We start from the raw sequence: 24,943 nt of genomic DNA, 5'->3' as shown, positions 1-24,943 counted from the left end.
ATAGTAATGTACTGTAATGTACCATTACCAGTCATAGTAAAATTATAAAAATGTTCTTTTACCAATTTTACAAAGGTACCACACTAATACAAGGTGTTAATAATAGGGGTGGTATCTGGCAACTGTGTATTTTTCTGCAAAGATATGTTCAAAATCTAATCCCTGGTCCTGCGAATATGATTCTATTTAGAAATAGGATCTTTGAGGTTGTTCTTAGTTAAAATGAGGCCAAAATAATTCCAATCTTAGTATCTATAATCTAGATAAATTTTTGCACATTTGCACAAAGGAAAACTAGAAATTTGCATAGCAGCATAATTTGTAACAGGCAAATGAATGACAACACTCCTCGCCTGTCTGCTCATTGTCTGCTTTCTCAGGAGGCACTGAGAATGAAACCCAGGGCCTCCCATGTGGGAGTGGGGTACCCAATTGCTTTAATCACATCCGATCCCTACCTCTAACAAGGTTTTGCAATCTGTTGTGAAATTATGTCTCCTAGCGTACTGTTTTAAAATTTTAATTACCTGCTTTTCTAATAAGTTGAAATGTATCTTCATAGATTTATTGGTCATGTTTATACTTTGGGGAATGTCTACTAAAATCTTGTTTGTGTTGTATTTCTCTATGGGGTATATTCTTAGGATTTGCAGGGGTTCATCATATATTCTTATTTTATTTAAGATTTTTGAAAGTATTTTATTTATTTCTCCCCACCCCCTTGCTGTTTTTTTTCCCACTTGCTGTGTCTGTTTGTCTTCCATGTTTCTTTAGGAGGCACCAGGAGCCCAACCCAGGGACCTCCACTGTGGGAGGCAGGTGCCTAAAGCTTGAGCCACCTCTTCTTCCTGCTTTGTTGTGTCTCTCACCATGTTTTGCCTCCCTGCATCTCCTTGTTGTATCATCTTGTTGTGTCAGCTCGCCAACCTCTTTAGGAGGCACTGGGATATGGACCAGCAACCTCCCATTAGGTAGGCTGGGGAGCCTAGTCACCTGAGACACATTCTCTTCCCCATTATATATTCTTGATTAAAATTATTTGTCAATTATATGTATTACAAATATATTTTCCCACCTTTGGCACTGTCTTTAACTTTGCAGGTTTTTCTTCATTGAAACTGACATATCTTAGATTCATTTCTTCCATAACTCTTTTGGGTAATGGTTAATGGGAAACAGCTTAATTGTACCCTATGCACTTTAGAAACTTTGTAAGATAAAGAAGAACTAATTTATTTCTAACGACACAATTGGTTTGACCACTTAGATTGAATTTATAATTTTCTAGTACATTTTACATTAGTAGAATTAGAACTGATCAATCAATTCAGTGCAAATGATCAAACAGATCCTAAGGACAGTTATGCCATGAGGATATCTAATAGGCAATTTAAACTTAATATGTCCCACAAAAAAACTCTTCAATCCTTGACTACTTAGTTCTTCAGAGTCATTAACTTATCTCTTTTCCTTACCCCCTCCATAAAATCTATCAACATCTTTGGCTAGGTCTACTTCAAAATATGCCCTGAATCTGATCACTTCTGTTAAGAATCATCACAAATCCTACAGTTTCAGTCCCAATCAGTTCTTGCATGAACAATCTTAATAGCTTTCTAAATTGTCTGCCTGCATTCATTTTTGCCCCTCTACACCTCGTAACCTACAAAATTGCTAGATTGACATTTTTTTCTACTTGCAACTATATGTTATTGAGCTATTTTGCTTCCATTTTCCTTTATTTGTTTAGTCTATATCTATATCTATAAAGATATATATCTATCTTTTTTCCATATAATAAACTTTAATATAGAGAAGTTTTTTTAAAGATTTATTTATCTATTCCTCACCCCACCCCCTGCCCCTTATTGTTTTGGCACTCACTGTCTGCTCTCTGTGTGTTCTTCTGTGTCTGCTCGTCTTCTCTTTAGGCAGCACTGGGAACCAATCCTGGGACCTTCCGGAGTGGGAGAGAGGCGCTCAATCTCTTGCGCTACCTCAGCTCCCTGGTCTGCTGCATCTCTTATCATCTCTCCTCTGTGTCTCCTTTTGTTGCCTCCTCTTGCTGTGCTAATTCTCCATGTGGGTCATCTCTCCACGTGGGCCAGCTTGCCTTTCTCCAGAAGGTCCTGGGAATCAAACCCTGGGCCTCCTATATGGTAGACCAGAACCCAATTGCTTCAGCCATATCTGCTTCCCTAGAGAAGTTTTTAATTGCACAAAAGTTATATCAAAAGTATGGCTTTCTCATATAACCCACCATCTCCCCTCCCACATATTCCCCTATTAATTAATATCTTACATTATTGTGGTACATTTATTACTATTGATGAGCAAATATTGAAGCTTGGCAGACTGACTTTTAAAAAATCTAAATTAGATCAATTTATAACCAACAATGACTTCCCACCATATTTAAAATACTATTTAAGGGGAAGTGGATGTGGCTTAAGTGATTGGGTTTCTGCCTACCATATGGGAAGACCTAGGTTAGATTCCTGGGGCTTCCAGGTTAAAAAAAAAAAGCATGCTTGTGCAATGAGTCAGTGCCCATGGGGCAAGCTGGAGTGCCTGTGTGGTGAGCCAGTGCCCGTGCAAATGAGTCACGCAGCAAGATGATGACACAACAAAAAGAGAGACGGAGGGGAGAGTCAAGACGAGGCACAACAGAAACAAGGAACTGAGATGATGCAAGTGACAAGGAACCTCTTTCCACATCAGAGGTCCCCAGGATTGAATCCCAGTGAATCCTAGAGGAGAAAAACAAGAAGACAGAAAGAGAAATAGATACAGAAGATCACACAGCAAATGGACACAGACAGCAAAATACGGCAGGGCAGGGGTGGGGAGGGGGGTGGACGGGGAGGGAAATTACTATCTAAGGACTTTCTCAAGGTTATACTATCTCATCATAATGAAAAGGGTTACATTTTTTTTGTTAAAAAGAGCAAAATTTAACTTTTAAGGAAACTTTGTTTTACAGTATTATTTAGACATCTCAGATTATTCTTTTATGGGTTGAAAGAAGTACTTTGGTCTTAACACTGTCTATATACTCATGCATTCTTTCATTCACTTGGCATATTAGTTTTACACTTATAAAAATACCTTGGCCTAATTAAGTGCTCACTGATAGCCACGCCCTGAGCCTCAACAGACTTCAGCTCCTACACTCTGATTTATTGGACTTACCCCACTCAGCTAACATGGAGTTGAAGAATGTCAACCACCATACCATGGAGCCTAGAGTGCCTACAACTGAAAGCAGGAGGATTGCATCCAGTATCCATGTGGAATCTGAGCCCCCTCTTGACATAGATGTGGAATGGACACAACCAAGCCAAGGTCCACAGGATGGAGAAATACAGTAAGGGTTAGAGTGGACTTAATGATATTCTATTCATGAACTATTGTGGTTAATAATCGAGAAAATGTGGCATTGGTGTGGAAAAAGTGGCCACGGTGGCTGCTGGGTGTGGGGAATGGGAGGAAGAGATGAGATGTGGAGACATTTTCGGGACTTGGAGTTGTCCTGGGTGGTGCTGCAGGGACAATTGCCAGACATTGTATGTCCTCCCATGGCCCACTGGATGGAACGTGGGAGAGTGTGGGCTATGGTGTGGACCACTGTCCATGGGTGCAGCGATGCCCAGAGATGTACTCACCAGATGCAATGGATGTGTCATGATGATGGGGGAGAGTGTTACTGTGGGGGGAGTGGTGGGGTGGGGGCGGTGGGGGTGAATGGGGACCTCATATTTTTTTGAATGTAATATTTTTAAAAAAATGAATAAATAAAATAAAATGATAAAAAAATCAATAAATAAAATGTGTGCTGGCAAAAAAAATATGAATTGAATAAAGAAACAAATCAATGAGTAGGTATGTGATTCTTTTTTTTTTTTTAAATATTTATTTATTATTATTTTTTTAATTACATTAAAAAATATATGAGGTGGTATGTGATTCTAACGCCTATTTTTGGTAATTCTAGCTCTTAATTTACTGAGCATTCAATTATCTAACACATTTTAATTTAATCAAGTTATCTAACACAATTTAATGTATCCTAGTATTTGTGCCATAAAATGATGGAGATCATTTTATATATTTATATTAGGTTGTGAGCGAAATATCTTATCAGTATCATCACCATTATCATCAACATCCTCCTTCTCCTCCTGCTCCTCCTCCTCCTCATCATCATCTTGCTGGAATGTACTTCCCCATAGGAAGGACTTTGTAAACACAGTGTGCTAGGGAAATCACAGACACTTGAGAAGAGGCCATGGTCTAGATCTCACCTACCCCCATCGACCTTCACCTCCTTCAGCCTGGAACACACACTCACCTGCCATCCTCTGGCCTTTAGCTACCACACTATCTCCTTTTCTATTGTGTGTCATTTCACAACTTGGGGGAGATGTTAAGTCTAATGAAAAAGCCTGGAAAGTTCTTATACTCAGAAACTGGGAACAAGCAGCTCAGAAGCTTATCAGAACAGTATTTCTCAGTGGCAGGGACCCACCCCCTTCCCCAGGTGGATAAAAATCATATTGAAACACTATCAATTGATCTCTTTCTCCAGGGCAAAATGGGGCACATGGAGCTGCCATCAGTGTACCCTGACCAGGGGCCTTTATGGGATTTCTCCTGCCTTTTGGACTATTTTTGACAGAGATTGTTTGCATTTTCTGTAGTCTTTTATTCTGTGCAAGTAATAAAGGGATCATTTGCTGAAAGTTTTTGTTGTGCCTCACCCCGTGTTTCCACAAGGCACCACTGTAGCAACTTGCTCCTCACAGTGATATAAGATTAATGGCAAAATCCAATTAACAGATATATGAACTGTATATGTCCATTATACGTAAAATCACAAATGTATTTGACCTCATCCTACCCAGTCCTCATGAACAAGTCCCTTGTATCATTCTCAATTCCAGAAAGTAATCAAACTTCACAGACTTACAGTGCTACCTGGGGTTTACTGTAGGGAAAATTCATGAGTCGATTCCCAAACCAATCCACAAAACTGAAAAGGATTCATTATCTAATCTAGTAAATAGACTGCAGTACTCCATGTGTCCTCTGGGAACTTCTAGCGGCCACTGAGATGATTTCAGCTGGTCAGTGAGGTCAAAACTATTTTCATAATACTATTAGGATGTTATTTGCCTTTCCTTCTCATTCTCTCATGAGTGTACTGTGGTGTTTTCCAAAGGCTATGTGCAATAAGGTAGAATAAAAAATTTGACACAGTAGCTCATATGAGAATCCAGCTATCTTCTATTAAAGCAGTAATTGTATTGATTTGCAAGAAGTAAAAAACGAATTCCATTACTACGTCTTTGGGAAAGTGTAGTTGTTGTTTTTTTTAAGGTTTATTTTATTTATTTGTTTCTCCTCCCCCTTTAGTTCTTTTGCACTTGCTGTGTCTGTCTTCCTTGTTTCTTTAGGAGGCACTGGGACCCTAACCCAGGACCTCAGATATGGGAGGGAAGCGCCTAATTGCTTGAGCCACCTCCCTTCCCTGCTTTATCATGTCTCTCATTGTGTTTTTCTTCTTGTGTCTCTTGTTGCGTCAGCTTGCCATGCCTGCCCATCGCGCCAGTTCACTGTCTTGCTCTTCCTTTTTAAGAGGCACCGGGAACCTCTACTTCCTGCTTTGTTGTGTCTCTCATTGTATTTTTCTTCTTGTGTCTCTTGTTGTGTCAGCTTGCCACACCTGCCTGTTGTGCCAGCTCGCGGTCTTCTCCCATGTGGCAGGTGCGTGCCCATCCACTTCCCAGTGTAGTTCTTTTGCATACCTTGTTTTTTATTGGAAATGGCTTGCTAGTATCATTTTAAATGAAATAATGAATACATATTTTTAAATATTTTTTAAATCTCTAATATGATAGAGATTAATAATGATAGCTATAACCCAAATAATAAATAGATATAGCCCAAACGAACAAAAGCTCTTTGGTGTCCTCAATCATTTTTATGTGGGTAAAGGAGTCCTGCAACAATGTAGTGTGAGAAGTGCTATATTAAGAGACCCTTAAAAAAGTATTTGTTTTCTCACTTAGTAGACATTCATCCCTACCTCCACCAGCACAAGTTAACTTAATAGTTTTAAATAAGATAAAAATGCAAACACTCTTAGCAAAATACTCAAAACATGTTAGTTATTGTTGTTATAAACATTATTTTTATTAGCAGAATCATGGCTTAGAATAAGAAAGCATTATTTTAGTAATTCATTTAAAATATATGCCCACATGGTTTAACTAAAATCAGACTAAAATAATACTTAGTCAAGTCTTTTCTTCTTCTGCATGGTATCAAGTGATAATTTTGGTGTTTTTCATGTAAGGCAATATTAGTTTAGTAGATGTAGCCTTAAGTTACAACTGCGGTAAGATCAGTTTTGTTCCTCTGGTGGATATAAACTTCAGTACGAATTTAAAATGCTGATTTAATTGATGAGTAAAAGAACAACATCATATTCAAATTTGAAGCAAAAGAGTCTCAAAATGCCTTCCTCATATTTTGATGTATTCTTTAAGATAATTTTGCATTTTCATTTTATGATACTTGGTGAAGGAAAAGGAATGCCATTTCACTGATTTGAAAAATGTAAATTTGTCCAAGAGCTATTGGCAAGACCTCTGATGAGAGTTGTTGATGAGAAAAAATCATAGTCAGGTAGGCTGTTTAACAAATTACTTCCAAAAACTAAGCTACCTGCCAGTAGTTATTTGCAGTCATCTGTAAATATTTGACTTATTTTATTTTCATACCTAAGAAACCAGAGAAAAATGACACTAAAACAATGTCCCATGAAACACTGAAAAATGAGGTTAGAGGAATAGAAATGAAGATTGCCTTCTCCTCTAGGCCTTACACCCATTCACCCAAGAACCATGACTAGACTTTCTGTAAGAATGGAAATCTTAAAATTGCTTGAGTTTACATATAATGATATTTGTTTGTGTAATTGTGTTTGTATACGTATATGTATATGTAATTGTGTTTGTATGTGTATGTGTATATGTATATGTATATGTAGATCCATATACATGTAGGTCGGTTCATAGAGGAATTCAATTCATCTGTGTACTTACTTCCTGGGGCCCCAGCTCAAGAGTCCTGCACCAAACTCAAAATCAAAACTCCAACATCAAAATCTCCAACTCTGTCCTTTGCCATGCCTTTTTTCTGTGAGTCCTCACCCACCTAGGAGTAGGGATGCAACACCCTACTGGTGTGGCCCAATCAAAGCCTCAATCATAATTTAATCATGCCTAGGTACAGACCAGCCTACAAACATAATCCCATATCTATTTCTGGGATTCACAACTATATCAAACTGCTGCAGTCTGTGTTACCCATATTTTAAAAATGTGTTCATTTATTCAACAATTCATTCACTCATTCTTTCATATCCCACATAGTCACTGGAGGCCTCATAATTGCAATGTAATATACTTGGTCTTGAACATTCAAATATGAGTAATAAAAATGTCCATTGCCCTCCAAAAGCTTACAAGTGGGGAAGGGGATAAGCATGTGGACATGTGCATCATCAGCACTATCACAGAGCTATTAGCATAAGTGTGATGAAAGCCAAGGAAAGAATCAGGACCAACTCCTGAGCTGCATCTTATGGTGCCACATTTTCAGGTTAGATATACATATATATATTTCTGAAAGTTTAATGCATCTCTCTCTTTCTACAAGTTTGCACATTGCAAATACAAAGATGAAAATGGGCCGTTGTCATAAGAGTAGTAAAAACAAAATATTCTGCTATATCATAATAGAAAGAAAAGAAATCACGTATTACAGAGGTCATCTAATGTCTACTTTTGGGAGTAATTCTATTATTTCCCTTCCCCAATATGATATGAGTTAACTTTTTAAAAAAGATTTATTACCCCCATCCTCGCCCACCCCCTCCACATTTATGCTGGCTGCCTGCTCTCTGTTCGTCTTCTTTATTAGGAGTCACTGGGAATCAAACCCAGGACCTCCCATGTGGGAGGGAGGTACCCAATCACTTGAGCCACCTCTGCTCCCTGCTTGTTGTGTCTCTCATTATGTTTCCTCGTTGTGGCTTTTCATTGCATCATCTTGCTGCATCATCTTGTGTCAGCTTGCCACCTTAGCTTGCTGCCTTGCTCATCTTCTTTAGGAGGTACCAGGAACTGAACCTGGGACCTCCCAAGTGGAAAGTGACTGCCCAACCGCTTGAGGCAGGCACCCAATTGCTTGAGCCACATCTGTTTCCCTGAGCTTTAACCAGATTATAGGAGTTGGATTCAGAACATAGTCCTAACAGCAATACTGAGTCCTATATTTATGAAATAAAGAAAGGGTAATGTGAGTTTTGATTATATATTTCATGTTCACAGAACCTCATTTAGAGTATTAGAGTAAAATCAGTGAATCCACTTTCAAAATGAGTTGATATTGAACATGCACTGGAATAATAGTCAAGGTTCATCCACATTAGCCAGTAAGAATTTTGTATTCCCAGTATTGCATTTGGTATTCTAGGAATACTCAGTTTCTCCTTGTCAATATATTATTTGACTAATTAAAAAGTTTATAAAATGGGGATATTTAGGGGAATGGATTTACATGAGTATTTCAATATATCTCTGGTCAAAAGGGAAATATAATGGAAAGGGTCTTTTGTAACAATGTAGAAAAATGTATCCAGGTGTATGGTCATAAAGAAAGAGAAATCTTTTACAAAACTCAAGCTGCAGTGATATGACTGTCCTTAACTGAACTATTTATAGTGGCATAGAAAATGATTGCCATTACTGTTACCTCAGTGAATTTGGTGTATAATATGTGATTTCTAAGTGATATAGAATTAATGGACTATCTGATAGAATACATCATTGATGTTAAGTGACCCTACAATCATTTGACAAATTTTCACTAATTAAATTATAAAGGAGTGAAGTCACCCCATGTTACATGAAAATGTGAACTCAAATTGATGGAGTAGTGTGACATTAATTAGCATTGGAGTGCATGGAGAAAATAGTGATTTTGACATCATCTAAAAAAAGGATTGGTATTCAAGATAATTCTAAAGTCCTCTTTGTAATAAAGTGAAAGAAAAACATATTAATACATACTAATAATATACAGTAATAGAATGTCACTATAGTAGAGGCCAGCCCAGGGAGAAGCTCAAAGCTGAAGAGATGAGCTGACTATCATTGTGCCCTGCTGTGTGCTTGATTGCCCACAGATAAACTTGGAGAGGAAGCATCTTTAGATGATGCCACCATGCACTCAACGCTCACAGCTGCAACTTGGTGTGGCAACATCTCTTCATGATTCCTTGATTTGGGCACTTTCTGAGCCTCAGAACTGTAAGCTTTCAATCTAATAAATTCCCATTATAAAAGTCAACCCGTTGTTGGTATTGCATTGGCAGCCTTTTGCCAAACTTAAACACAATTAAAATAGAATTTGTGTTCAAAATTGAACAGGGTATTTATTGAAATATTCCAGGGAAGATGACCCTTGATTTATATGGAGATTCATTATCTGCTGTAGCACTTTGATATTATTGATGAATTCCAAAAAGAAATATTGGATTTTGTTTTTAAACTGGTCTTTTTCTCTGGACATATTAGATTATACTGATTACTTAATCATGTAAACCTCTTGTGCCACTAGGGCGTTGAGTCCCTGCCCCTTAGTGGGTGGGGACTCACAGATAAAAGACATGGCAAAGGACAGAGTTGAGGGTTTTTTGATGCTGGGGTTTTGATGTTGGAATTTGATGCTGAAGTCTTAACCTGGAGCCCTGGGAAGTAAACACACAGGAAAGAGAAGCAAGCCCTGGGAACAGAGGAACGCTGAGCCTGGAAAGAAGCAAGACCCAGGGAGAGAGGAACTCAGGAAGCCTGAACCCTGGCAGATGTCTGTTGCCATCTTGCGCCAACACATGAATATAGACTTTGGTAAGGAAAGTAACTTATGCTTTATGGCCTGGTATCTGTAGGTTCCTACCCCAAATAAATACCCTTTATAAAAGCCAACAGACTTCTGGTATTTTGCATCAGCACCCCTTCGGCTGACTAATACACTGCCTGTAGAAAGAATGCATTGATTAAAGGGAGTTGGTTTGCAATGGACGCACAGAAAAGCTGAAATAATAGAAAATATTGATAGAACTCATCAAAGCACTATCTAAGGGAGAAGAAATCTTAGCCCAGCAGATAGTGAGTGGTAGAATCCCAGGACAAAGTTATCCCTTCTTATTTCCTGGTGTCATTGTTTTAATCTGATGAAATTAAGCATTCAAAAAGTACTTAAATTTTTTTTGCCTTTATTCCTTGTGAACCAAGCAATCTTTTGAAAATAGAGGGTATAAAAGCATAAATCAGTCTACAGGGAGACACATTATTCTTGGAACTATTTATGCCAAGGCTCCTCTTGCTCTTTTCCAACCCAGACCTCTTTGCCTGGGACAATCACTGATAGTTCTTTTTGTGCATATGTCCAGACACTTTCTAAATCCTCATCTCTTAGAGATTGTTTCATAATTGAATGAATCATTATATTCTATGATATGGCTACCATAATTTATCAGACCTTTCCCCCATGGATGGGCATTAATTGTTGTATTCTTTGTTCTGGACAATAATGTTTCTATTTTTAAAATAATAAAGTTTCTATAAGATTTTAATGTTCCATTTAAAAAAAATTAGTTAATATGAGACCGCCCTTAAAAGACGGATCTATTTTCATTGTGAATGCTAAATGCTTTTTAAATTACTATTCTGGAAGTTCAGGTTGATTCTTAAATACTAGAGTGAGGCTGAACCTGAAGGTGAAGAAAACATGAAAGTTTCTAGATTTGTGTTAGGGTTAACTAAGGAGATGTTAAAAACGGTGCTCGTTCACCTAGGCTGATGCACAAACGTCAATTTTGCTTATAATATTGCCAAATTCTAGAAGTTAATGTCTATGAGGAGACATGACACCAAAGGGAAATGGCAGATTTCCCATGTGGGACCCCAAAATATGTCTCTTCACCTGTTAACAACTCTAAATAGGCTCACAGGGACTTTCCCTTTCCTACATTATCAGGACACAGCATCCCAGTAGAATGAGGACTAAACGGGTCTTAGTAGAGAGATGTCAAAATGTTATTTACATTAGTTTAAACAAATAATTTTTGTTATTAATTCTAGAACACATTGCTAATATTTTTGCGTTATTTCTAATATATGTAGTACAACAATGCCTTATTTCTATAGGTCTCTTATTGGATAAAGTCCTAAACCATGGAAAACCCATGTATATGTAGTCTTCAAAATACGAATATAAGCATCACTAACAAATGCTCCTATCTACTGGTAAAATGGACTGCTGGTTTTTGGTTGGTTTCAAAATCTCCTAAATTGCTTGGTGAAAATTCCAGCTTGTGCTAAACTCCAGGCTTGGAGGGATAATACTGACCCTGCACCTGTCAGTGAAGCTGCAGATGGTGTATGTAACACACACGATTGCCTTCAAAACAGGAAGGAGGAGGAGCTGAAGGAACAGATTGCTGTGTGAAATGAACACACACTTCCAAAAGGCTAATTATTTGTTCCCTAAAACTATTTCCAGTGCGTTGCATCCTTAAACACTGAGGCTCTTTTCTGTGCATCATTAAAAAGCCAAAGAAAATTTCTGATAGGAAATGCAATACATAAATACATTGTGGTATCATTCACCAGCGTGCATACTTTGCGTTCTTTTGAAACTATTTCTGCTTGTGGTTTAAATTTTTTTCACTTAAATGAAGAATAGATGAACTAATAAAATGTTTAATAATAATATTTTTCTTCTCTTAGAAACCTGAGAAATTAATATTAGTTTCATTGTAACTATTTTGGATGACCAAATGACGTCAGAGTATTGATTTCATCAAATAGCATCTTAAAAGTAAAAAGCTACAAAAACTTTGGCATTAATCTTAAAATATAAAGTTGAAAAACACTATAAAAAGAATGTAAAGTATAACTTGTTTTAAAAGAAATGAAAAAGGAATAATAGAGATATTAAAGAAATATATTTGAGCAATAATTATATAGTAGTTACAATTTTTGGATCAGAAATGAAAATTAGAGGCTGATATTTCAAAATTGAAATTATTTGAATTTTTATAAGAACACATGAAATACATATTGCAGTGGTGTTAAGAAACCTTTCAAAATAAATTTTGATTTAAACCGAACCTAGTTTTATATAAAAGTATCTTGTATAGTTTATTCAGAATACTTAGTAAAACCAGTTTCTTGATACTCTGGGTGTATATATTCAGGTCCCTGTATTGTTCTATCATAACTGCTTTAGCATGATAAAATAATTTTGTCTCTTATCATATCTTCCTATTGCATTGTTCATTTTTCTAAACCTCTGAGAAAAGAGGAAATTTGGATTTCCAAGCTGTTCTGGAATAGTTTTTCCACTCCTGTATAAAAGTTCATATTTCCTTTTAGGTTGATTATCATCCTCATTGCTTCATCATTTACTTCCCAGATGATCTAGATCTGGCAGAGTAGATTTCCTCTCCAAAAGGTGACAATGCACCTTATACCTTAGTTCTCAGATTGGGGACCCACCACTGTTACCCTACTTGACCCAGGCCATTCACTCTCACGACCTCACCACTGCTTACCCAGAGCTCTTTCTCTCTTGAAACCTTATACAATAACTGCTGTTATTGTCCCCATCTCCTCTTATCCTCTGGACCAATCATAATTCGTCTTTTTCTTCACTTCACATGGATTACTGAGTGGCTTTAATAAAAATCACGTATTATCTGCAGATGAGTAGCATAACAAATCCAAAATTCCCAACTTAGTTTGGCCCCTCAGAACTCTCCCAGGAATCTGTTTGTCTGCTTTCGGCTCCTCACCCTATCCCTTCTTTGTTCCCTCAGTGTCTATTCCTAAGCAACCAACCCTCTCTTTCAGCCCCTTATTGGTCATCTAATTCTCAGACAATAATCTAGTTTGCATTTATAATCCCATGGAGACAACTGCTTCCATTCAACAATTTGCCCCCAAACCTAAATGCTTGATCTGCATCCATCTTCTCTTCACCACATTTTATTGAATCTCAGAGGATGCAGTAGCTCCCACCCTGAGGCCACTCATTCCATTTGTTGCTTTGACCCTGTCCTTCCTTGGAAGTGTTGGTGGTCACCATTCTCTGGTTTTTTCAATCTCTTTCCTTGTTTCTCACTGTAGTTACCAAACATGCTGAGATTTCTACCAACTCAAACAAATATATTTCTTGAACTATGACCCTATCTTGCTGCTACGTAAACTCTTCTTCTATTCATACAAACTTCCTGAAAGAATTTACTATTTTATCCGAAACTGATTTTCCTAATGTCCCCCCATGACATTCCCATTTCTAAATATTGTGACATTTAAAAAATATTTACTATTTTGAATCTCTGTTGCATTTGACACTTGAGCACACACTATTTAGCACATTTGACACTATTAAGCACAAACTTTCTAGTTTCTACAAGCAATACCTATTCATTTTAAAAGGCAAAAAAAACCTCACAAAATACAATAAACATTTTGACATATAACTTCCAATAGTTCTATGAATTCTTATTAATATATGCATATAATATTTAAATAAAATAGGTTCATGATGTACATCACATTGCAATACAACAGCTTTTACTTAAAATTTCATTGTGAATATATGTGAATAATACTAAATATTTAGAACATAATCATAATGCTGTCATTGTATTTTTCCTAATTAATATGTTCTTTGATAGACTGTATTCAATTTCATTAATCTTAGTACTAATGCAGCATGTAAATATTCTATTTGAATCTTTTAACGTTTAATCTTTTAGGATAAACAACTAAATTTGGAATTCTAGGTTTAAATGTAAGCACGTTTAAGGATTTTGTTATATACTCTAAATAATAGTTGAAATAGTTGTCACAATTCATAGAATAGTAGCTCCTATGATCCCTTACTTCAAGAAACACTGAATGAATATGTTTTATTCAATTTTATTGGCAAAAGAGTGTAACACATAAATTGGTTTATCTTTGAATACTCGTGAGATATATATTGCATCATATGTATGATTTTATTTATTTTTCATGATTTTGAAATTCATACCATTTTCAATTTCAGCCACAGTCCTCTGCCTCCCCAGAGCTCGCCTGTTCCTTCCTCCAGCCCTCCCTACAGCTCTATGCATAGCTTAACCCACCCTCTCAGTATACATCTTTTCCGTTGAGAAATTTATATTTAATTCCAATTATTTAAGCATGTTTACAACTATCACTTAATGCATAGTTACATTTAGTTTATTCTGATGTTACAGAATAAATATTTAAGAACAGATTTTTGTAAAATATGTCTCCTGAATTACAGTATATATATGAAAATGTTGACCTACTGGGTTCACTGTGACAATTTGAGTATTGAATTTCTAGATAACACATTTCACCCCCACAAAATTTTATTAAACTCATTCCATTGATGAGAAGCTAGTGGACCACCAATAAGTAATGTACTAATGAGATTGGTTTTAATCTTCTTTTTTTTCAATTTTCCTTGCCTGGAAAATATGAGGTTTCCCTTCGAAGTCTTTAGAAGTTCTCCAGATTATGTCTAGTCATTGATGCCTTCACAGAAGCACTGATTACATCTTTTAATGTGGGTTTCATAACCCTGTGGAATTCTGCCAGCCCCCTATGGATAGCAGGGAGTTTTCTTATTGTTTTAGTCTGCCAAGCTGCTGAAAGCAATATATTGGAAATGGGTTTGCTTTTACAATGGCATTTATTAGCTTGCAAGCTTACAGTTCTGAGGCTGTGGAAGTGTCCAAATCAAGGCATCATCAAGAGGATGCTTTCTTACTGAAGCCCAGCTGCCAGTAATCCTGGTCTCCTCTGTCACATGGCAAGGTACATGGCCGTATTGCTTGTCTCTCCCTGCTCCTCCAGGCATCCTTGCCTTTGGTTTCCTGCTCCTGTGGCTCTCTCTCTCTTTTCCTCTGAATTTCATTCTCTTAAAAAGAACTCTGATAAAAAGATTAAGACCCACCCTGGGCCACACCTTACTGAAGTAACCTAATCAAATGGCCCTACTTACAATAGGTTTATACCCACAGGAATTAATTAACTTTAAGAACATAATTTTCTGTGGTCCAGTCACCTTCAAGCTATTACATTTATTATCATCTTAATCTTCCAGCTCTTTTATAGTGCTTTTTAAAATTTTAGTAAGAATGCAAACCAGACTCTGCTTAAAATTAATTTCTTTCTGCACTAAAATATGTTAAAATGTTAATGTGTAAATATAAGTGTACATATAGATATGTGTGTATATATGTTTGCCTGGCTATATGTATGTAAACAGAATTTTCTCTACTACCTGCATGCTGCTTAGTTGCTCAATTTTGGCTTCTTTCTTTCTTTTTAGGAGAGCATGTATATAGCTCAGTGGTTGAGTGCCTCCTTCCCATGTAGGAGGTCCTGTGTTCTATCCCCTATACTGCCTCAAAAACAAACAAAAAATATCATGTGGCTACATTTTCCTTCCTACACTTCATTAGCTTTACACAATACTGTTATAAAATTGTTCTATTATCTTAAACTTGAAAATAATGCAAATTTATAATACCAGCCCAGAAATCCAGGAATAAGTATTGGTAGCACGTCTAAAAACTAAATATATGTCTGCATAGATATACTGACGTGTGCGATGGAGTCACTGTACCAGACATGCATTCAATGAGTGTATGCCCCTTTGGAGACTTGAATCTGCCTTTCCACAGTTCACCTCAACAAGTCAATTCCTCACTCAGTAGACATCATGCTGGGTGTGCTTTCTGTTGTTTAGAACAAGATCCAAAAATGAAAGCCAGCTAATATATCAGTTGCTCAACTGAAGAATTAACGATCCATTCCACCTCAGTAGGGAAAACAAGCTCTGGAAAATTATTGTGCTAAGGGAATGTATACTGTTTTCATACATGATGCCTTTCTAACATTTTTTTAAACTCAATTTTCCCACTGAATGCTGGCTTTAAAAGTTGAAATTTATGTAAACTTTTTCTTTATTTTTTAAAAAGGGATTCCCTTTTAAGTTGAGAAACTGATAAGCCAATCATTTTAGAGCATGCTCAAATGATACTGTGCAATTCAGCAAATACATACTCTAGTTTCCAAGAACATGACTTTTCTGTGTTATTTTAGGGAATTTCTGAAAATATTTTTCCTATTGTGAATATTCTCACTTCCAGTTAACTCCTTTAGTTTTCTTCTGTTTGCTCTAATAAAAGTCCTCAGTACTTGCCTCTGCTTTCTTCCTTTATAAATGGAAAGATGGAGAAGGTGCAGTCTCAGACTTCTGGGAAGGACAGAAATCGGGGCACCAAACTGCCCGTCCTTGTCAGTATTCTTACTGACTTAAAGATCACACACATATGCTGCAAAAACAAAACAAAAACCAGGGAACCAACAACCAAACAAACAAGCAAAATAGCATTGGAAGCTAAAGAAAAGTATTGTCCACATACAAGTGGAAGAAATAGAAACTGGCATAATGCCAGTGAAATAATTATGGCCACAACATGAACTCCCATCCACTATATTCAAATATTATAAATGTGCTACTCATGAAAAAAAGACAATAATAAAAAATAAAAGAAAAAAATATGCTACGCATTGCTCTTTAGTGCTTACTCTGCACAGCCTACAGTAACCAATTTAATTCACAGAGCTTTTTCTCTTCTCTTTATCTTTTTTAACATATCAATTTTATTGATACATATTAATAAAGCATACAATTCATCCAAAGTGCACAATCATTGGTATTTGGTATAATAGCACATAGTTGTGCATTCATCACTTCAATCATTATTAGAGCATTTTCATTATTTCAGTACTACTACTACTAATAATCAGACACCAACCAGCCAAGAAATTCACCTCTCGATCTCTCTCTGTTTCCCCTGCTGTACATAGCTGATCTTTCTGGCTGTTCTTGCACATTTATTAAGCAGTTTTATTGAGATATATTCACATACCATACAATCTATCTAAAATAGATTGGCCATTTAGTATAATCACAATGTTGTGCATTCACCATCACAAAATTTTCCCTTTAATTTTTTGTCCTATGTATTATTATAGGAGTCTGGTAAATTAGCTTCTTGAAGAGTGATTAGTGAACTCTTAAATTCATATGTTTCTGTGGAATATTGCCATGTCCACCTACATCATACATTATATAGTTTATTGCTAGAAATCAGGTATTCATTCATTCATTCATTCTTTCATTCATTTAGCATTTCAATCCCCTAACAAGGCCCAACAACATTGTAGGCATAATTATGTGAAGTAGAAAATCCTAGTGTGGAATTTCAATAGCTAAGAGACAAAGGACAAGTTATTTAATCTCTGTGAGTTTTATCTTACTCATTTGACTAAAATCATATCATTAAAAGCTCTGGGGAGGGGGAGCAGATGTAGCTCAGTGGTTGAGCACCTGCCCCCCATGTACAAGTTCCCTGCCTTCAATCCCCAGTACCGCAAAAAAAAACAAAAACCCTCAAACACAACTCTGGGGAGTGAGTATGGCTCAGTGATTTGAGCTCCTGCTTCCCATGTATGAGGTCCCAGGTTCAATCCCCGGTTGTGGCCTAAAAAAATAACAAAAACAAAACAAACCTCTAAATTTAGATCATGAATATCAGTTTTCTGCAGAATGTCTAATATTCAGAAGTACTGAAAAGGGATAGTTATTATTCTTGACCATTGGCTAATGAAATGCTGAATGGATAAATGGATGAATGAGTGAATAAAAATACAAGACAGATACAGTTGCACTCTGCCACCAATCTTGTGCTATTCTGAAGGGCTAGCATGTTGTTTGCCAAGCTTGTCAGAAAAAAATCACATTTTCACAAAAAATATAGTCCAATGATGGTGAGATTTTAACTGTATTAAAACTAGAAGAAACCATATAAAATTTTAGTCCAACACATCTTTAGTATGCTAGATAAATATCCTCTTCTATAGTAAGAATGTGAAAGATTTGCATATACTTCAAATTGAATATTCCTCATTGAACTTAAATAAATGATAATTGACATTTGCAGTGGATAAGTAGTAAGGAATACTATATTGAAATGCAGCCCAGAGTGTGTACATAAGGAAGTGATTGACTGGCTTTTTGTGAGCTCTTTCTTTAATATTAATAATACATAAAGTTTTTGGGGGGAGAGTGAGGGGCATATGGCAAGTATCTTCACATACAAATTTTTCTAATTAGGCACTTACAGTGAAATTCAAATCACAGATCTTTTTAACTTTTGATTAGACACAAGTAGGCCAGTTATATAATATGAAACTATGTTCTTCTTGAAGGCAGGGCAGGCATATGCCCTTATTTTTTTCTTTATCTTTTGGAACATCTAGCTCAGTTCCTTGTACATGACAAGTGCTCAATTGTTAAAACACAGAATAAAGTGCCATAAAGGGATGTTTTATGTATCTTTAAGACAGAAATTTGGAAAGCCTTACCTGAGAAATGTTCAGAAACATGAGAGCTGCTTCCATCCATCTTGCAAAGGCATTTTGGTATCACAGTAGCTGATGTGAACTTGCCATCAACTCCAAGGGATGTGGGAAACTGAGCAGCTGGTAGCCAACGAGGGCAGAGCTGAGGTGGCAAAGGAGATAACAGGATGGGGCTGCAGCCTCCAGTCAGATAGTTGTCTGCAAGGAGCACTTGCTAATTGCAAGTCCCACAACTCCCTTGGGAATCACTGAAGGTCTGTGGCAGCATTCAGGCTCACTGAAAGAAGGTGTGTTGGTTTGGAGAAATGTACCCCAGAAAAAATGTTTCCAAAACCTAATCCATTCATGTGGGTTTTAACCCATTCTAAGTAGGACACTTTTGATGAGCTTACTTTAGTTAAGGTGTGGCCTACCTTAATCAGGTTTTTATCCTAGCACTGAAGTCCTTTCTAAGCAGAATAAAACTCAGACACAGAGAAAACCACAGAAAAAGCAGCCAGAAGCTCAATGAAACCCGGAAGAGAAGGGAGAGACCAGGAGACACCACCATGTGCCTTGTCATGTGACAAGCTAAGGACCAAGGATTGCCAGCAGCCCTCACCAAAATGCCAGTGTTCAAGAAGCAAGCATTGCCTTGATGCCTTGATTTGGGTTTTCTCTTAGTCTCAACACCATGAGCCAATAAATTCCCATTGTTTAACCCAATCCATTTAATCGTATTTGCTTGAGCAGCTTAGGAAACTAAAAAAAAACCACAAGGTTACCTATGACACTGTCACATCTAAGTTTCTTCCTCCCTCCCTTCCTTCACTCCCTCCTTCTTCCTCCCATTCTCAGAGAAAAAGAAAACACTCCTACCTCTCCTGTCCTTCACTTCCATCTTAAATCTTTTCTCAGTTATTTATTTTCCCAAATTATCAGGATGTATATCATTACTTTTATTTTGTAACTAGTCAATATTCTTAAAGGTAGAGTCAAAGATGGGAGATAAAGAGATTCTGTAAGGACAATCATTACATCTCCTTTATGTAATGGAGTATCATGTTATTGTCTAAAGTTTGTATAAGAAGCAAATGAGTTTTTAGTATGTTATGGAAAATTGCAGTGATTTGAAATTACGGTTTGGAAGTGGTAATGTGATGTAAGGTCAGCATTCCTTCTTCCTAATCCTTAAAAGCATCTAAGGGCAACAGGGGAGCAAGAAATTCAAATGTAACCTCCATTTTTTGGGGGGCCAATGAGATAACTAAAGCTTAATCCATAAAATAAATGAAAAGTACGCCAAAAGCAGTGGTGTTCAGGCTTAGGTGAATGTGGGAAGAAACAGAGAGAGCATCTTAGCTGTAGATCTCAGAAAGAATCTCAAATGCTATGACAAGTCTACTCTGAGTTGGAAAACCTAAATCCTCTTTTTGCAACCGCAGGAACTGAGAATGGAGGCTGTAATAGGAATGTTTCAATATCAAGCTGGGAGTCAAGAAGTCGAGGAGTCAGCACTAGGTATTTCATCATTGTTACATTATTTTATAATAACGGAAAAAAAAAGGGAAACAACTGAAATATGGACTGGTAAGTGTCTGGTTAATAAACAATGGTAGGTCTATGCACTAGATTACTGTAAAAGAATAAAGAAGCCTCTTTGTCTACACATGGATTAATCTCCAAAACATGTTGTTAAATGAAAAAAAGGAAAATTCACAAGCAAGGTACTATTTTCATTTTTGAAGAAAAAATAAACGTAAGGATGTATTTGACTGTATATTCATAAGCTATATTTGGCAGGACATTCAAGAAAAATAAAATTGTATTAGTAGCCAATTATAGGACTGAGAATAATATAGCTATCTAAACTTAGAAGGGGGAGCAGGAGAAAGATGGTAATTTAATTAAATTTACCTTCCTTCATTTCAGAGTAAATTGACATGCTCAAAAAGAGGAGTTAGAGAAGCCATTCTGGATTTCAATGGTAGGTGTGTGCAGACATACGTGGGAACACACACACACGGAGCATCAAGAGGGAAAAGCAGTAGCCCCTAGGATCAGGACAGTTATTTCAGCGAATTCTGTTTCCTCTCATTGCCGAATAAGGGTTTAAAAATCTCTAATTCATAACTCTGACAGACACAAAATATCTAACTCCATGTGGATTTTTCTTTTTACATTAGTGCTACCTCTAACCCAGTCCCATTCTGGGAAGCAAACTCCAATAGCTGTCAGCAGTTTAATATAACTATATCTCTCTAAAATGGCTGAACTCAATCTGGAAGGCTTAACTCTGTTTGAACAAGGTGACATGTATCAACTTTCAGATCTTGATGGCTAGAAACTATGACGTTTTTTGACCAGATTTATATTCAAGGGCAGCAATTGCTGAGCATTATAAACTATTATTGGGTAGATTTGAGTAGGATATTGAATGATGAAAATGAGAATCTGATCTATCCTCTGGAACTGGCCATAAAAGCACTTACCTGAAGGAACTGGGGAGGCTGTGTACAAGGAAGATGCATAAAATGAAGAAAGTGCTATTTCTTGTTTTGGGGGAAATAAATTATCCACAAAATTATCCTCATTGTCTCTCAAACATTGCTGCACATTAGAATCAAGGCACATTTTTATTTATTTTTATTTTTTATTTATTTCTCTCCCCTCTCCCTCCTCCAGTTGTCTGTTCTCTGTGTCCATTCGCTGTGTGTTCTTCTGTGACTGCTTCTATCCTTATCAGTGGCACCAGGAATCTGTGTTTCTTTTTGTTGCATCATCTTGTTGTGTCAGGTCTCTATGTGTGTGTGGCGCCACTCTTGGGCAGGCTGCACTTTCTTTCGTGCTGGGCAGCTCTCCTTACGGGGCACACTCCTTGCGCATGGAGATCCCCTATGCGGGGACACCCCTGCATGGCACGGCACTCCTTGCACACATCAGCACTGCCCGTGGGCCAGCTCCACACAGGTCAGGAGGCCCGGAGTGTGAACCTTGGACCTCCCATGTGGTAGGCGGACGCCCTATCCATTGGGCCAAGTCCATTTCCCAAAGGCACCTTTTTAAAGATAGGGGTGCCTGACCCCAGAGACTCCAATCTCATTGATCAGGAGCACCTTATGCCATGTGATTCTAGTAAGTAGCCAGTTGTGTACCACTATGCTAGAGCAGTGGTTCACACACTTAGCTCATAGTAGAATCACCTGGAAAGCTTTTACAACTTCTGTTGCAAAGGTCATAACCACTGCTGATTAAATTGGAAAGGCAAAAGGTGGGAGTCAGGAATCAGTTTATACGATCCACAGGTGATTCCAATGTGCAGCAAAGTTTGGGAAGCACTAAACAGTCAAGAAAGGAGCAAGGTATCAGAAATGCTACACAGCTGGGTTATAGTCATTGGCTCTGATATTGGTTATCTAAGGGACATTGTTTCTTTATCTACAATATAAGCCAAGGGATTCTCTTTCTAGATTGTTTGTGGATTAAGGTAGAATATGAGGTAGAGCACTAGATCAATGTAAACCATAATATTTCAGTGACTTCCATAATGCTTATGATCTGAATAATATTGATCAGCCTTGCCACATGATTTTTTGTAAATTTTTGAGGTCAAAGTATATTTCAGACTACGATGACAAACTATGCCAGTTTACCCGAATATAGAACTTTCAGTTTTAAAACCAAGACAGTTTCTGGCCAACCTGGACAGTGGGCCACCCTACGTCCAACCTCTATTAAGCCAATACAATTCATTGTGTAAAATTTTAGTTGTTACACTAATCTTCAAAATACTTTATTTTTTGCATTTGGAGATTGAATTAGAAACAGAAGTTTAAGGTAATGTTACAAATTGAAAAGATAGTTTTAGATGATGAAGTGAGGTCTGAGACAGCTGGCTTTAAGAGAAACAAAGGATAAGAAAGATAATGTAAGAAGGATATGGTCTTAGAGGATTCCTTCAAACTGCAACAGTTGGCATGAAATGCCTATTCCTAATTCTGTTGTTTTTGCTCAACACTGATATGGGAGGAGGAAGCAAGATGGTGGCTGAGTGAACTTGCCTTGTGGTCTCTCCTGGGAAGAGGCGGCTGGGCGCCACTGGAGGTTCTCCGAGGATGGGCTTTTTCGGGATTTTTGCAGAGCAGGAAGTGTTTGGACATCGATTTGGTGGAAAGGTAACGGAGAGGATTGGTCTATAAGATATAATTTGGGATCTATTTCCTGGAGGTGAGACCTACACATGGGTTGCTCCCTCTTTGGGGGTGGGTGGAGCCACGGTACTGGCGCGGGGGCTCCGCTTTTGGTGGCTCTGCGGTGCTGGGGAGTTCGCGAGTCCTGGGTGGGCTGTTGGGGGGTTGATGGGACGGGACGCCTGTGCGGATAGATTTGGGGAGACAGACGGTGTTTTGTTGTGAAGCAGGGGAATTTTTGACTGCAGACACAAATAATAGCGCTTCTGCCTGGAGCCCCACCCCCACAAGCCCGGCTGCCGATCTGCAACAGAATTAGATTGTTGGCAATAAAGGGATGTAATTGGGAGGGTGTTACAGGGTTCGGCAAGGGAGGGGGACACGTCTGGAAGCCGAATGGGGAATATTTTGTGAAGCCTGGGAATGCCGGTTTTGGAATCTGTTTTCGGCATTTCCATCTGAAGCCCAGCCCATGGGCCAGGCTTCGGATCTGCGTCATTAAATTGGCTGCGGTGTAGTGGCGCCCTTATGTGGCCGTCTTGTGGGAACACAGGGGGGGAACTGTCCAAAAGCTGAATTGACGATATACCCACATAAACCCTAGTGAGTAAGTGAATTGCAGGGTTCAGACATAATGTAGAGTTTGCGGATCTGACTTCCCCCATAGGGCTGGCACCCAACTGCGGGGATCCCTGAGGGCTGTGTTACACTGCAGGGCTCCTAGGCTTCCTGTTGACCAGATTTGAGGTTCCCAGGTCTGAATCCCCTAAACTCTGGTGGCCCACACCCCAGAGTCTCACACCTCTTGAGCCTTCAATATCTCAGACTTTCCACCCCTGAATCCATCACGCCCTGCGGTCCATCTGAGGTACTTGAATGCCCTAGCCTACACCGTTTGCATTTTTTCTTTATCGTTTCATTTTGTTTTGTTTTTATTTTCATTTTACCTTATTTTTTTTTACTTTTTTTAATGTCCTGATTGCTAATATTGCATTATCCCCTAGTCTTTTCTCCCAGCATATCCCCCAAAGTCTTTTTTTTTCATTCAGTTATTTAGGGTTTTTTTTCTTGTTGTTGCTGTAGTTGGTGTTGCAATTGTGGTCCATGTATATCTGTTTTTTTCTTTTTCCTTTTTCCCCTACCTGTTCCTCACCCTTTGCCCACCCCCTTTTTTCTTTCTTCATTTCTTCTCTTCTTCCTTTTTTTTTTTCTTTTCTTTTTCTGTTTTCTCTCTCCCTCTTGTCCCTCTTTTTCTACTTATTTTATTTTAACTCAATTATACAATAGGTGCGGCAGGGAACTCCTCACATTTGCTAGGTTTTCTCATCCTCCACTGCCTCATTTCTCTGTGAACTGATTTAGGCTACCTACACTATCCCCTTTCCCCTACGTCTTGATATCCACCATCATCTACTGTCTCTCCTATATTCCACCTCCCACATCCCTTTCTTTGATCCACAAAGTGTCTAACTCTTAATTTCTAATACCTTTGTTTTGTTTTCTGTCTGTTATCCACTCCTGAAACTATTACCTTTCTTTTCTCTTTCCCTCTCTCATGAAAACAATAGCTTTTTAGCTCATACCATATTCCTCCCATATTCAGTCATCTACCTCATAATAGGTACTCTACCTACTGCTATAACTCTACACAATTTACATGAATCTAACCTCCATCCTCCCAGATCTCATATTCTTGCTTTGTTAACATATATCACCAATACTACTTTACACTTTTTCCTTGCTTACACAATTGCCTTTCCCTGGCACTAATACTTTCCTTTAAAGTGAACTTAACCAGCAACAAGAAATTAGAATAAGAAGAACAAAGTGACAAAGAGAAGATATAACACTTATGCAAAAACAACAGCTAATTAATCTCCAAAAGTAGACAAAGAAGCTAAGGAACTGATTAAACCCGTCAAGATAATATGATGACCAGACAGCAACAAAAATCTACAAACCAAACCAGTAATCAGGAAAACATGGCTGAATCCAATCAACAAACCAAAAATCAGGAAGGGGAGCAGAACTTCACACAAGCAGTGAAAGATCTCAGAACATTTATCACCGACAAATTTGATGAAGTAATGAAAGAGGTTAACAACATGAAGACAACACTTGGAGGGGAAATTGCAGACATATGCAAAAAGTAACAGATATGATGGGAATGAACACCACAGTTCAAGA

Source organism: Dasypus novemcinctus, chromosome X (genome assembly GCF_030445035.2).
Source record: "Dasypus novemcinctus isolate mDasNov1 chromosome X, mDasNov1.1.hap2, whole genome shotgun sequence".
NCBI classification, from domain to species: domain Eukaryota; kingdom Metazoa; phylum Chordata; class Mammalia; order Cingulata; family Dasypodidae; genus Dasypus; species Dasypus novemcinctus.
The sequence above is the reverse complement of the archived record's forward strand: the minus strand, read 5'-3'. Positions refer to the sequence as shown.